At 39.4% G+C, this 15,899-nt stretch overlaps 2 protein-coding genes across 6 annotated transcripts in view; one reads left to right on the top strand and one right to left on the bottom strand.

Moving 5' to 3' along the window:
• LOC150056313 (uncharacterized) overlaps nucleotides 1-11,976 on the bottom strand; it is a 60,411-nt gene extending 48,435 nt beyond the window's left edge. The window contains exon 1 of the mRNA XM_090342772.1: nucleotides 11,794-11,976. The gene's annotated coding sequence lies outside the window, so the exon portion shown is untranslated. The remainder of the gene's footprint in view (nucleotides 1-11,793) is intronic.
• A 1,959-nt stretch (nucleotides 11,977-13,935) lies between these two features.
• Nucleotides 13,936-15,899, top strand: part of Marchf7 (membrane associated ring-CH-type finger 7) — a 36,424-nt gene continuing 34,460 nt past the window's right edge. For all 5 annotated transcript variants that reach the window (XM_090342771.1, XM_090342770.1, XM_090342769.1 and 2 more), the window contains exon 1: nucleotides 13,936-14,018. The gene's annotated coding sequence lies outside the window, so the exon portion shown is untranslated. The remainder of the gene's footprint in view (nucleotides 14,019-15,899) is intronic.

The following is a 15,899-nucleotide window of genomic DNA, read 5'->3' as shown; positions in this document are numbered from 1 at the left end:
AAATGTGATTGATTTCTCTTGAAATAGATGGTTGAAATACATGAGCTGTCAATATCTTCCATCAATCAATGTAGCCTATACTTTTTCTCAATGAAAATTACATTAGAGCCACTTAAGAAAAGAAGGATGGAGGCATGAAGCTTTAAAATTCTATCTCTCTGGGGCCAGGAGTTTGGCCTAGTGGTAGAGTGCTTGCCTAGCATGCACGAAGACCTGGGTTCAATTCCTTGGTACCACATACATAGAAAAAACGCCAGAAATGGTACTGAGGCTCAAGTGGTAGAGCTTTAGCCTTGAGAAAAAGAACCCAAGGACAGTGCTCAGGCCCTGAGACCAAGCCCAGGACTGGCAATAAAAAAAAAAATTCTGTTTCAGTAAGTGCCTAAAAATAAAATATATTTTATAAATTTATCTGAAATAAAGCATACACATAAGTAATGCTAGATACTTTTCATTGTCCTTTTAGCTTCTAAAAGCTTTGAAAAGAATGAAAGTATAGCTCACTGGTTAAGTTCCTGACTAACATCTACAATGCCCTGGACTCCATTCTGAGCATAGTAGGAAAAGGGGAAAGGGGAACTTTAAGGAGTAGGGGTATGGCTCAAGTGCTAGAGCTTCTGCCTAATAAGCCCCAAGTCATGAGTTCAAACCTTAGAAGAAACAAAACAAAAACCTAAAAAATAATAAAACAAAGAGCAAGCACTGGTAATTCTCAAAAACTTAATTTGTGAGAATTGTTATTTTTAGGACATTTATAGTATCAATGACATATTCAACTTAATCACTTAAAATGACTTGTTCAAAACAGGTATACATACATACACACACATACACATTTTTTTATTCCCAGTCCTGGGCTTGAGCTTAGGGTCTGAGCACTGTCCTTGGACTTTCTCAAGGCTAGAGCTCTACCACTTGAGCCTCAGCACCACTTCTGGCTTTTTTTAATCTATGTATGTGGTACCGAGGAATCGAACCCGGGTCTTCATGCATGCTAGGCAAGCACTTTAACCACTAGGCCAAACTCCCGGCCACACCATACACATTTTAAGTGCCATTTTCTTCGTTACTTTTTGAACTATATGAAATATCAATGAGTTGGCATTCAATATGGAAAATAATTGTCCCACTGGGAGCTGGGAGCTCATGCCTGCAATCCTAGATACTTAGGAGGCTGAAATCTAAGCATCATGGTTTGAGCCAGCCAAGACAGGAAAGTTTGTGATACTCTTATCTCCACGTAGAAACACAGAAAGTGTTTCGAAGTGGTAAAGCACTACTTTTTTTTTCCATGTATTTTTTATTGTAATTAATAGAAGGGTTACATTATATTCACCAGATAGAAGTACATTAATTACTTCACAAATATTACCCTTTCTCATGACATGGTCCCCATTTCCCTTCCCCCCCCCACGCACAACTTGATTTCCCCCCTACCCTCTCCTATTTCAAATAACCAATTAAGCATATATAAAATATATCAGATAACAAGGTGAAATATTGTAACAATATGAGATAACCAAGGGACAGTAAAAGAGATGAGAGATAACATGGTAAGTTAAGGACAACAATCACTCATTACTGGCTTTTGTTTCTTTATCCTGGAGATCCTTACATTTAGTCATACTATATGGCCTTATTTACCTAGATTTTGTTCTATTGTGAATCTCTGCTAGGAGAGCCCAAGGTTTCTACTCATTATAGAAAGCAGTATGGCAGTTCCTCAAAAGACTAAATTTAGAACTCCCCTATGACCCAGCAATTCCACTACTTGGCATTTACCCAATCGTCCAGAAACAAGGACATACTAAATCGATAAAGCACTACTCTTAAGCAAAAAAGCTCAAGGACAGCATCCAAGCCCTGAGTTCAAGTTCCGTGACCAACAAGACAAGACAGGCAGGCAGGCAGGCAGGCAGGCAGAAAGAGGGAGAGAGAACTTGCCTCATTCTTGTTTTACTTCCCATTGAACTCAACTAAATATTTGTAGACAACAATTTCTAATCCAAACTCTTTAAATAAAATTTCTTGATTCAAATACACCTACTGCTTCCTATTAGTTCATCTGTGCTAAAAAAATACCATAGTCTGGTTAATTTATAAATATTAATCACGGTTCTGTAATCAGGAAAGCGCAAGATTTAGATGTTGGCAATTTAGATTGTTCCTTGCTTCTAAGATGGTGCCTTGCTGTTGCATTCTTCAGAAGAAAGCAATATTAAGTCTTGATATGACAGAGCTGAGGAGAGGTTATGCCATTGCTTAACACCTATTTGGAAGTAGGGTGTTGCTAGTAGCTCAAGCTGGAATGTGTGTGTGTGTGTGTGTGTGTGTGTGTGTGTGTGTGTGTGTGTGTGTGTGTTTTGTTTTGTTCGGTGTTGGGCTCGAACTCTGGGCCTGGGCACTGTCTCTGAACTCCGGCTCAAGGCTACCATGCTGAGTTACAGCACCACTTTTGGTTTTCTGGTGGTTTAGAGATGAGTCTCACAGACTTTCGTGCCTGGGCTGGCTTTGAACCATGATCCTCAGATTTCAGCCTCCTGACTAGCTAGGATTACAAGCATAAGCCACTGACACCTGGCTTCTCAAGCTGTTCTTGAAATCTTTATCCTCCTAGTTTAGCTTACAGTACTGAGATTACAAGTGTATGTAACTACTCATATCATTCACATCCTTTTTATTAGAGATTTGACTTCATACAGACTCAGTAACTATGACCTTAAATTACTATCTAAAAACATTATTTTCTTTTTGTTGGTGCTCAAGTTTGAACTCAGGGCCTTTACTCTTGGCTTTCTTACTCAGAGCTCACACTCTACCACTAGAGCCCAGCAGTTTGCTTATTAAGTGGAAACAGAAGTTTGTGGCTTTCATCACCAGGGCTGGCTTTGAACCTGGATCCTCCAGTCTCAACCTCCTGAATGGCTAGGATGACAGGTTAGCTGCTGACGCCTGAAATGCACATGAATTTTGGGTTACATTTGTACTACTGAACTTTATTTATTTATTTATTTTTGGCCAGGGCCTGAGAACTGTCCTTGGGCTTTCCTCGAGGCTAGAGTTCTACCACTTGAGTTACAGCACCACTTTTGGCTTTTCTATGTATGTGGTACTGAGGAATTGAACCCCGGTCTTCATGCATGCTAGGCAATCATTCTACTACTAGGCCAAACTCCCAGCCTGGTGAACTTTCCTAATGGCAGCCTTACAATCTATAAAAAATTATAAAGTAAATTATATTTGCTGCTTAATAGAATCTTTTATGCTACTGGACAAAATGCATAATTTGTCAGTCTTACTAAATTATAATTAAGGTTTTCTTAGAGGACCATGGCCAAGCAAAATATTAAATTTTTAGTTTTTTTAAAATACCTATTAGATACATTAATTTTGCAAAGTAAGGAGTTTGTAATGTATACATATACAAATACAATATACTGTGAGCATACTTACCCTGTTGTCAATTTAATATCCTTCAAACAGTATTTCAAATAAGTTTCATATGAGTTTACTTGACACCCAAGTGGCTCCCCTTTACATTCATGTATTTGCTTGTTAGATCTGTATTCTACATATTAAGAAAGCATGCAATATTTATCTTCCTGGGTCTGGCTTACTTCACTTAACATTATGATTTCCAGTCCCATCCATTTTTCTGCAAATGAAATGTTTGTTCTTCTTTAGAACTAAATAAACCTCCACTGTGCATAAATACATCTACTTTACCCACTTATTCGTCATGGGCAATACACCGATGCTGTAACTTAGCTACGTTGAATAGTGTTGCAACAAACAAGGGCATGGAGGCATCTCTAGCATATGCTGACCTACATTCCTAGGAGTAGTATCACAGGATCCACATTATAGTTCTTCTACTTTTATTTTTCAAAGAATCTGTAACCCACCAACAGTATATCCAGGTCCTTTTTCTCCCCTCTTACAAGCATCCTCAGTGACATTTGTTTCTTTCCTTGATAACAGGCACTACTGACAGATGAAATAGAATCTCCCATCCAAGTACTAAAGATCACTCAATCCTGCTTAGCTTCTGTGATTAGATGAGATCAAGTGCATTCACAAGCATTAGCAAAACTTGATTTTTCTTTTTTCTTTTTTTTGCCAGTGCTGGGGCTTAAGCTCAGGGCCTGAGCACTGTCCTTGGGCTTTCACAAGGCTAGAGCTCTATCACTTGAGCCACAGCATCACTTCCAGCTTTTTCTAAGTATGTGGTGCTGAGGACTAGAACTTGGGCCTTGGTATATGCTAGGCAAGCACTCTACCAATAGGCCAAACTCCTGGCCCCACAAAACTTAATTTTGATGTGCTAAATAGAACTATTGGCTTCTAATTTTAAAAAAAGAATATATATATATATATATATATTTGCAATCTTGATGGTTATACCCAAGGATTCACGTGTTAGTCAAGTATTCTACTTACTAAGCTACATACTTAGCTTTAAGTTTATTTCTAACCAATGATAATTAGATTTTAACTGTATATATATATAAACCTAAAATATAACTGATATCAGAGTCAAGAACCACTAAGATAAAAGACAATGAAAAGTAAAATTTATATAAATTTTTCAATGTAAAATTTAAAACAGTATATTGATTTACAAACACAGATAGTCTGGTCATAATTTATTTTTGTGTTCTAATTTCTGCACATAATAATGACAACAACATTCACATTATTTTTAAAAAATTTTTGAGAGACTTTATATGAATTCATTATCTACTATGTTGTCTGGCTGGTTTTAAACTCCTGTTTCACCCTGTGAGTGGCTAAGATTTCAAGCACTCACCCAGAGGTCGGGATTGGTTTCATTGTAAAAGACTGGTAATCTATATCATTTCTTTAACAAATAAAAGTAATTTGCTTTACTTACCTGTATCAATTGATGTGTTGTTAAATCCAAATGCTAAAAATAGTAAGGGAGAAAGGGAAAATATTCTTGTCTAGTACTTAAAAATTTTACTTTGTTGTTGTTTTAGTGATGCTAGGGACCAAACTCCTACAATCCCCATTGTACAATGTAGTTTATAATAGTTGTATCTCTGAGTATGTTGGTACACACTTAAGTCTGTGCAGTCTGAGGCTGAGCCAGGCACAAATGTAAGACCCTCTCTAAATGTAAGACCCTACATAAAAACTTAAAGCTAAAGCTGAAAAAAAAAAGTGTGGGGGCCGGGAGTTTGGCCTAGTGGTTAAAGTGCTTGCCTAGCATGCATGAAGACCCGGGTTCGATTCCTCGGTACCACATACATAGAAAAAAGTCAGAAGTAGTGCTGAGGCTCAAGTGGTAGAGCTCTAGCCTTGAGAAAGTCCAAGGACAGTGCTCAGGCCCTGAGCTCAAGCCCAGGACTGGCAAAAAAAAAAAAAAAAAAAGTGTGGCTCAAGTTGTATAGTGCTTGCTTGCAAGTACAAACTCCAATAACAGCATACAAAAAAAAAAGTTGTATTTTAAAAATAATTTCTAGGGCCGGGAGTTTGGCCTAGTGGTAGAGTGCTTGCCTAGCATGCACAAAGACCCGGGTTCGATTCCTTGGTGCCACATACTTAGAAAAAGTCAGAAGTGGTGTTGAGACTCAAGTGGTAGAACTCTAGCCTTGAGAAAAATCCAAGGATAGTCCTCAGGCCCTGAGCTGAAGCCCAGGACTGGCAATAAATAAATAAATAAATTAATTAATTAATTAATTAATTAATTCTCCTCTGGCAGGGAGTTTGGCCTAGTGGTAGAGTGCTTGCCTATCATACAGGAAGACTCAAGTTGTATTCCTTGGTAAAACATATATAGAAAAAGCAGGAAGTGGGGCTGTAGCTCAAGTGGTAGAGCTCCAGCCTTGAGAAAAGACAAGGACAGTGCCCAAACCCTGAGTTCAAGCCTCACGATGAGGAAAGAAAAATTCTACTTTGAGCCACGTGCCAGTGGCTCATGCCTATAATCCTAGCTACTCAGGAGCCTGAAATCTGAAGATCACAGTTCGAAACTACCTGGGGCATTAAAGTCTGTCAGACTCTTATCTCCAATTAATCACCAGAAAACAAAGTAGCACATTGGCTCAAGTGGTAGAGTACTAACCTTCAGCTCAAATGCTCAGGCCCAGAGTTCAAGCCCTACGACTGACCAAAAATAAATAAATAAATAAATAAATAAAACTCCTTTATACTTTTATTTTGTGTGAGTGCGTATGTGTGTATATAGTCAAGCATTTGTTTACACCATGACCTTCTGCACTCGCTTGGCTTTCTTGTCCATCACTTGACCAATTGAGCCATGCCTCCAACAGGTAAGTCCATTCTCACCATCTACTAGGACTGAACTCATTCCTTCAAGCTCTCACTCAGGTTACTTGCTAGATAGGATTCCATCACATTAGCCATGCTTCTAGTTTCCAAACTACTTTCTTTATCTACTTCATAGTAATATTTTTACACTTCTTTTCTACTACCTTTTTTCTTTGTAAATTAAGAATACTGAAAATGTCATCTGTGCTAATTTTGCTCTAAAGAAAGCTAAAATTCCATATTTGGTTCTGCTAGAAAAAAAACATGTCTTCTCAATAAGTGATAAAAAAAAATCTCCTGTTTCATGTCTGAGAGTTGCTTTTCTCCCACTTTGAATGATTTAGAAGCAAAGTGTTTTCTAGTATTTTTAGTAAGAAAATAAAAATCATTTCTCGGTAACTTTCCTCCAAGCACACATAAGACTAAACACTAGCAATGTCTAATTTCTGGACATTATCAGTAATTTTTGTTATTTGTTTTTACTTTTTGACAGTCCTGCGGTTTATACTAAGGTCTTTGCTAAAAAGTCATTCTACCACTCCAGCCATCCTCCCAGCTTTTTTGCTTTATATTTCAGGTAGGTGATTTTGTCCAACGGCTAGCCTTGGAGGGTGACCCTCCTACCAATATCTCTTTAATAGGTGAGATTATTAGTTGAAAAAAGTTTTCATTATTCATTTTTCCCAGCCCCGACTCCAATCACAATTCTCCCAATCTCTACTTCTCAAGTAGCAAGGATTTCAGGCATCTACTACCTTACCCCAAGAAATATTATTAAAATCTAATTAGAAATACTATCCAAATTATTTATTTAATTAATGATTTCTATGCAGTGTGAGAGCTTGAACTCAGGGCCTGAGCACTGTTCCCTGAGCTGTTTTGCTCAAGGGTAGGGCTTTCCTCCTTGAGACACAGCTCCATTTCCAGCTTTGTGGTAGTCAACTGGAGATAAGAGTTTCACAGACTTTTCTGCCAGGACTGGCATTTAAACTACAATCCTCCTGAGCAGTGAGGATTACAAGTGTGAGCCACGAGTGCCTGCTGTTTTGGTACAATACTTTAGTTATAATGACAAAAAATATTTTTTAAAAAAACAAAGATTTTCTCTATGTTGCGGAAGCTGGCCCTTATCTTCCTGCTTCATTCAACTTCTTAGTTGAACAAGTTGCAACCAACCACATCCAGCTTACCTTTTCCTTACATACATAAATGGTCATCTTTCCAATTAATGTGTTCAATGTTATAACATGTTGAAGGTACTAGAGATTAAATTCATGGCCTAGGGCATGCCTTAGGATATGTTCTGTATTGAGCTATATTGTTAGTCTAAAGGCTACATGATTATTTTATTTATTTGGACTGAAAATCATTAGTAAAGCCTCTTAAAAGCTAGATAAACAATTTTACAAAAATAAACTGCAAGCTGGGAATAGTAGTTCACCCCGTAATCCTAGCTACTTGGGAAGTTGAAATCCGAGGATCTCGGTTCAAAGCCAGCCCAGCACTAAAGTCCGTGAGACTCTTTCTCCATTTAACTACCAGAAAACCAGAAGTGGTGTTGTGGCTCAAAGGGTAGGGTGGTAGCCTTGAGCTGAAAAGCTCAGGAACAGCGCCTAGGCTCAGAGTTCATGTCCCACAACCAACAAAACAAACAAAAAATCAACCCTGTATTTTAGAACTACTTTGCAATTTGTACTACTATCAATAATAATAGAAGTGATATACCAGGAAAATGTATGGTTATTAGCTTGAGAAAGTAAAGCCTAATAAAAAGCAGTCACATCAGCATTTACAATGCTATTAAGAAGCATAAGGGGAAATCAGTTATTGATTAAAATTTGTTTTAATAAGTAGGATTCTTGTACCCAAATACATGTTCAAAAGGTACATAACTAAGAAGGATGGGAGCATGTTGAAAGGACACAGAAGCAACAAAGGATCCAGGATTGTCTTCTCAATCAGAAAATGGACATTCTTGGAAAAGCTGTTGAAATGTGAATAAATACAAACGCAAAGTAATTACTAGTATAGGGTAAAGGTAACTAACCAATTTCATCACTGTACTGTAGTTATGTAAGATGCCAACATCTCATATCTTTATGATGAAGTTGGATAAAGGGCAAAAAGAACTTCATACATTATTTGTGCAACTAACCAAAAATTATTATGAAAGGGGAAACAGCACAAAGTTGCATATACAATTAATGCATTAAATTGCATTAACTATATAAATAAAATGTTGAGATTTTAATCTAAGAACTGTGCATAACTATATAAACAAAGCTTTAAAATTATCTCAGTAAATTCAAAATAGTGAAATTTACCCAATGTGTCTCTCTAGAAATTATTATTAAGTTAATCCTATGAAGCAAAAAAAATACTCTAAGAACTGTATTTTATTACAGGAACACTGATAAGTTCAATTTCATTTTATGACTTCAGAAGTCAGCAAATATTTTATTAAAAACAGGATGTTGAATACATTAATATTTCTGGGTCATATCATCTTTGTCACAAGCATTTACTCCTGTTGAAGTAAATTCTCTAATTCTCTTGTAGGGAGAAAGTAGTGATAAATAAGTGATGGTTAATTTTATAGTTCAACTGGTTATATAGTACCCAGTTATTCACTCATCAACTGTAAAAGTATTTTACAGTTGTTTTAATATGTATAATCTGTTAATTCTAAGTAAAGAAGATTACTCTCATATAATCATCTTCCAGAACAAAAACTAAGGTTTTCTAGTGAACATAAAATTGTTTTTCAAGACTGTAATACCAACTACTATGTAGGTTTCGAGTATGTCAAGCCATTCTACAAATTTCAAATTTATATTTGTCATTACTGAAATAGCCATACCTAAACTAGTGAGTACAACTGTATTCCAACAAAGCCTTTACCATACAGGTGCTTAAATTTGGCTTGAACTTTTCACCCTAATTTTATTAATAGGAAAAGCAGCTTTCTATGTTTCAGGCAGTATGAAAGACTTCATATATGAAATAGGAATTGTGCCTTGTAAATTAGTTCTTTCTGATGCAGCAAGATATTCTATGCAACTATGAGCAGGAATGATCTTCCCAGTAATTCTGAGAGACACAGACTGAAGCTTAGGTGTGAGAGAGATTTCTCTGGAGTGCTAGAAGGTGGCATTTATTTTATGTGTGTTTTGTAACTATTTAAGTATTGCCTTTGTAGATTGACAGTTCTTGCTGCTAATCTAGCAACAAAAATCAACAAACAGAATGCTTTAGATGCTCATTTATTAAATATGGTACTTTTCAATAAAATTTTTGGGAAAATAAAAACTTATAAAAGCACCAAATAAAAGGTTTATATTTTAGGGCAAGAAAGGAATTCCTTTAATTGAAGATGGAAAGCATAGGAATTTTGTATCATATATTTCTTAGAAATAGAGACCCTTAATCAATAGATTATAATTTACCTATCAATTTAAATAGGAATTGAGGTGTAGCTCAATTGTTAAGAGCACCAATCAATGAGCAAAAGCATCAGGTACCAAATTCCAGTCCCAGTCTCTTACAAAAACAAAAACAAAACAAAATAGTACATTGTCAAATTAGTTGATGCCACTGGGTTCCCTTCTCTAGCCTCAGGATTAAAAATTCAAAAAAAACTGCTATCTTTCGTTTTCCATTTAAGGACTTAATTATAAGTACTTCTGTCTCATCCCAAGTAGTCCTGTTTCTCAAAAGATTAGGAAATAATCTGTAATTGAAAAGTATATGTGTCAAAAGCTAATATAATACTGTCTTTTCAAAAGTAAAGAGTACAGGCCAGACATCAGTGGTTCAGTCCTGTAATCCTAGTTACACAGAAAGTTGAGAATGGGGTTATTATGGTTGGAACCAGAAAAGTCTTCAAGACTCTATCTCCAAAAGTAACAAGCAAAAACGGAGGCTAAGGTGTGCCTGAATTGGTAGAGGACCAACTATGAAAAACTAGGAAAACTGAGAAATTCTAGGTCCAAGGACCAGAAACAAATGAGAAAAAGGAATAGAGTATCTACACAATTGCCTTTGGAATTGAGAAGTGTCTTAGTTTATAATGATTAAAAAATGAATTTTGAAATTCAATTATCTAAAAGAGAATTGTACGCAATTTGGTACACTAAAACAAACAAAAACCAAGACAAACAGAGTAAAGAGCTGGAAGCCTGTACCTAAATGACATGAAATAGAAGAGGGAAATTAGTATCTTTCAGTAGGTCCTAACTTAAGAAGTTGAAAATGGAAGCTAATGTGAATGACGGTAAACTGACAGGTGGTGAACAAAAATATTTAGATATAAAAGATGTACCACAGATATCATAAAAAATCAAGAATGTGGGGCCGGGAGTTTGGCCTAGTGGTAGAGTGCTTGTCTAGCATGCACAACGGCCCGGGTTCAATTCCTTGGTACCACATACATACAAAAAAAGCCTGAAGTGGTGCTGAGGTTCAAGTGATAGAGCCCTAGTCATGAGAAAGTCCACGGCCAGTGCTCAGGCACAGAGCTCAAGCCCAGGACTGGCAAAAAAAAAAAAAAAAAAAAAAAAATCAAGAATGTATCAAAGAAAGGACAAGAGGAAGAAGGATATAAGAGTTTAGATGGTTTAAAACAGTAGGAAGAAGGATATAAGAGTTTAGATGGTTTTGGGGCCGGGAGTTTGGCCTAGTGGTAGAGTGCTTGCCTAGCATGCATGAAGACCTGGGTTTGATTCCAAGACATGTGGAAGGGTATCAATGTATGTGAATTAATGCACCTTCTATCTGGCAAATATCATGTTACCCTTTTATTAAATACAATAAAAATAAATAAATTAATTAATTAATTAAACTAAAAAAAAAAAAACAGAATGTATCAAAGAAAGGACCAGAGGAAGAAGGATATAAGAGTTTAGATGGTTTAAAACAGTAGGAAGAAGGATATAAGAGTTTAGATGGTTTTGGGGCCGGGAGTTTGGCCTAGTGGTAGAGTGCTTGCCTAGAGTGCATGAAGACCTGGGTTCGATTCCTCGGTACCACATATGTAGCAAAAAAACAGAAGTGGTGCTGTGGCTCAAGTGGTAGAGCCCTAGCCTTGAGAAAATCCAGGGACAGTGCTCAGGCCCTGAGCCCAAGCCCAGGACTATCAAAAAAAAAAAAAAAAAGAGTTTAGATGGTTTAGAACAGTATAGAACAGCTCTGGACTTGCCTGTCAAGTCATTTTCATAAACTTAGTTAAAAAAACATGGTTACTTTTGTAACTAATATGATTTAATATAGCAAACTTTCCATAATTAGTTGTGGATAATAACTACCTAGAAACTAACAATGGAGAGTTCTGTCTCTGTCTCTGTGTCTCTTGTCTCACTCACCCACACATACACATACTTAGCCATTCTCAAGATAATAAAAATCTCTGCTAACAGTAGTCTTTACTTATTTATTAACATCAATAAAAGAAATCTAGAATCTGAAAAGCCTATTTAAATAGAATACTCATGACACACTTACCTGTAGTAATATCCTCAGTTCTGGGTGGAGACATAGAAGCCATAATCTGCCAAAATCTTCACCATCCTTGCCCAATTTAGGGGTTCTGTAGAGAAGTTCTCACTACAGGATTTGACTGCCATAGTTCAGAAAAATGCTGCAGTCATTCCTTTTAGCGCAGAGTAAGTTTGAAAAGGTGTTTAAGGGACCTATGTAATATTAAGCCCCAGAAAGACAGTATTAGTGGTGGTTTGAACACAGAGTATAATAACTAACAGCAGTAGAATGTATGTTCTAAGAAAATGATGCATTATCTCACTGAATCCTTTCAATGACAATAAGTATTGTTACTAGCCCCAATTTACAGAAAGCCTAGACTTAGCAAGGTTCAAGAACTGCTCAAGATAAAGGTAGTAAGAGGCAGAGCTGGAATCTGAATTCATGGAGAGATTCTTCAGGATATATATATATATATATATATATATATATCCATACATATCTATACATACTATATAGCCATACATACAATAAAAACACTATGAAATAGGGCCATCAAACAAGTTGGAAAATTATTTTTCTTTAAAGGATGAATTAATTTTCTCAAAAGTAAATCTATGTACATTTTATTCCTAACAATCTTCCTTCCATACCCTAAAAGCTAGCTTATTTTGTGTATGGGGAGGGGGAGCGTGGGGATGGGGGGAATTTCTGGGGCTTGAAATCAGGGCTTGGGCATTATCCCTGAGCAGCTTTTTGCTCAAGACTAGTGCTCTACCACTTGAGCTACAGTGCCACTTCCAGCTTTTTATGAGTAGTTTATTGGAGATCTGAGTCTCAGGGACTTTCCTATCCCAGCTGGCTTGCAACTGTGATCCTCAGATCTAGGATTACAGATGTGAGTCACCAACACATGGTTGTATGTCAACTTTAAATGCTTAAAGTTTAAGTCTTTAACATTCATAGTAGTTAAAAATTTATCAGAATGGACCATGAAGAATCTGCTAGTCTTCGGGATAATAAAAATGGGGATGATAGTGATTGATATTCCATTCCCTTCAGAGGAAGTTATATGTATATATAACATATAATATATAAAGATCATGTTTCATTTGCTTGATTTGCATCTCATGTATTACTTTTAATTATGACACAAAACAGGTCGCTTTTAAAGAGTACCTTCAATAGGCTTCTAAGTTCCAATAACTGATGTTTAGTGTTAAAGTACTTCAGTTTGTTACATTGTATTTAAAACCTACACATTATTTATATCATCATGATTTGTGGCTTAGTCCTTAATTAGCACTCATTTACATGTGAATATAGCATACTGACAGTTTTGAAAGTTTCGTCTGATATTTACTAGATCATTTAACATGTAATTTTCCTCACTTTCTCAATATATGAAATTTTCAGCAAAATCCGCAGTTAAACTATTAAATGTGAAGATACAGATTGTTTAAATATATGTGTGTGTGTGAATATACACCCCAGCCCCTAAACTTAGGCACTGCTAGGGAGGGAAACTGCTAAAGAGGTGGTCAAATAAAACCCTGAAGGCTCGGCCATCAAATCGAAGAGGGAAAGGCAGGGCTAGATCCAATTCAATACACCTTCACTGCACCACTTGCCAAACACCCCCCCCCCAAAAAAAAAGAAAGGGAGGGGGAATAAATACCCCCCCCCTATAAAAACAACCTCCTGCAGGCGTTACAGGCAGGGGGCCTGTAGGTTTGCCCCAGGGGGCAGGAGCCTGTGGACAGGGCCAGCGCCCGCGAGTCCGGGGAGCCGGCAGGGCAATGATGGCCACCCGGGGGTCCGGGCCTCGGGCGTCCGTCCGGCGGCGCCCGCAGCAGCCTCGCCCGCCCCTCCGCCCTCTCCGCCACCGCCGCGGCCGCTTACCGGTGCCGCTTTCCCCCCCCAGGCGGTCCTTCAACGGTTGCCGAAGTCAGAGCACCACCCCGCGGCGGGGCACGTCGAGCCAAGCCAGCAGCTCTGGGAGCCCCGCAGCGCCGCCACTCTCGCGAGAAGCCAGCAGGTCCGAGAAGTGGGTGGGGAGGATAGAGGAAGGGAGGGGCACTTAACGGTGGCCGCTGGTTCTGCGCCGGATTCGGCACAGGGGCGGCCGCCATTGTGCTCTTGCTGCGGTCGGCTGCGCTTTCGGTCTAGAGGCCCAGAACTCGGAAGCGGAAGACGGCGGTTGTGACCACAGTGAAGTGGAGGACGCGCCCTGCTCGGTGCCAGCCAGGGTAAAGAGTGCTGGCGGGAGCCGGGGGCGCTGGTTCGAGACCAGGCCGCGGGTGGGGGAAGGGAGCACGGAGCGCAGGCGCCGGGGCGGGGGCCGGGGCCGGGGCCGGGGCCGACCGGGGCCTGGGCCGAGGCCGGACCGGGGCCTGGGCCGAGGCGAGGGCCGGCGCCTAGACTGGAGGGAGAGCGAGGGCGGGGCGGAGGCCGGGGCCCGCGGCTGCGACCGGGCTCGACACGGGGCCGGCTTCCGCGCACGGGTGGGACGGCAGAGCCGGTGGGCGATCGCTGGGATGCGGCGCTGGAGAGCCCGGGGCGGGGGGCGGGTGCGGGCCGCCCCCCCGGCGTCCGGCGGCGGAGTTTGTGACGGGTGAAGGGATCGGATTGTGCGTCTTCCTAATGGACGCGCGGGGGCGAGGGGAGAGGCGCTGGGACCCCACTTGTTCGGGCGCGGCCTGCCCCGGGGGCTGCTGCCCTAGGATCACCCCACCCCACCCCGAGCCTTGCGAGTCTCGGGGGGTGTCGTGAGTGAGGTACTGCGTGCGGGAGGGGAGACTGGAGACTCGGGGCTTGGCTGTATCCCTGCCCGGAATTGAAGTCACTTTGTCACTCCTTCAGATCCGGTGAAGATCTGACTTGCTAGCTCTAATTTCCAAATATCGCGACACTTTTTTTTTTTTTTTGGTGGTGGTGTGGTGACTATGTATTCTTGGAATTAAAATAGGTGGTGTTTTATAGCGAGATTCGGACCTGTTGGCTTCAGAAGTTAAAAACAAAATAGGGAAGGTGCGAGTAGTACAACCTGCACTTGTTGGGATGAAACTGCGTAGTGAAGATGAATGTGTACGAACACATCTAAATGCCCTAATTCTTCCCTCTCCCTCCCCCACACAAGGAGATTCTAGTAGGTGGGGAAAATCTCTGTATGAGTAATACGTCGTCATGACTGGTCGCCGTCTGCTGATGGGCCCAGTAACATTGTATTTAGTAAACCCTCCATCCCAGGGCTGGAGCGGTGGTAAGATGTGTGTGTGTGTGTGTACACATATATGTATATATATATTGCAATTTTTATTTTTCATTGCTTTAAGTTTCCGTATTCCCTCCCATCTGCGCATTTCTTTCCTGAACTAAGAGATAAATAAGTACTAAAAAAAAATCATTATTGAAAAATCCAGCCATGTTGTTAAGAAGGCAGATACTGTTTTTATGAGGTAACAAACATTTCCTTCCAGAAATGGGGTCAGTAGCTCCTCCAGCGTTTCAGGAGACAGCAGCAGTGTTATTGCAGTGGTGAAGCATAGCAGGAATTAGATCTAGATTTGACTCTAGAATTTTGCCCTGATAATTTGACCTCTTCAGATTTCCTTGGGTACATAGTTGATTCCTAGAATTGAATTAAAGTAGATGGAGTACTATGTGAAGTAGGCCGTCCACCAGGAAGCATGGTATTTTCAGTGTGTCTATCTTTAATGACTATAAATAAAGGGAGTTGATGGCTGGATCAACCTTTGTTACAGGCAAAGACTCTGGTCAGAAAAGCCTTAAAAATGACTACCCTCTCCCTCACACAAACAAAGCATAGATACTAATTGCTTCATATGCAAATATGTTTTTAAGTTACATACTACAGATTTGAAAGAAATAAATTAGAACTCTTTACAGTTCTAATCACCTTAAATGACTAGTGTGCATCGCATCATCCTTGGTTGTTTTCAGTTTTATGATGGGCCAAGTCCTGATAAGTCTGTGAGCTATAACCCAACCCTGGGTGAGCTGTGTTGAACAAGAATTACTACTTAAATATAGGGATTTTCTTTTTCTGCCCCTCTTGACAAGTGGACTAATTTTTTTCCACACAGGATATAAGGATGCTCCAGTATGTT

This window comes from Megascapheus bottae, chromosome 12 (genome assembly GCF_031878675.1).
Source record: "Megascapheus bottae isolate mThoBot1 chromosome 12, mThoBot2.hap1, whole genome shotgun sequence".
NCBI classification, from domain to species: domain Eukaryota; kingdom Metazoa; phylum Chordata; class Mammalia; order Rodentia; family Geomyidae; genus Megascapheus; species Megascapheus bottae.
This window is presented reverse-complemented; position numbering and strand designations above follow the sequence as displayed.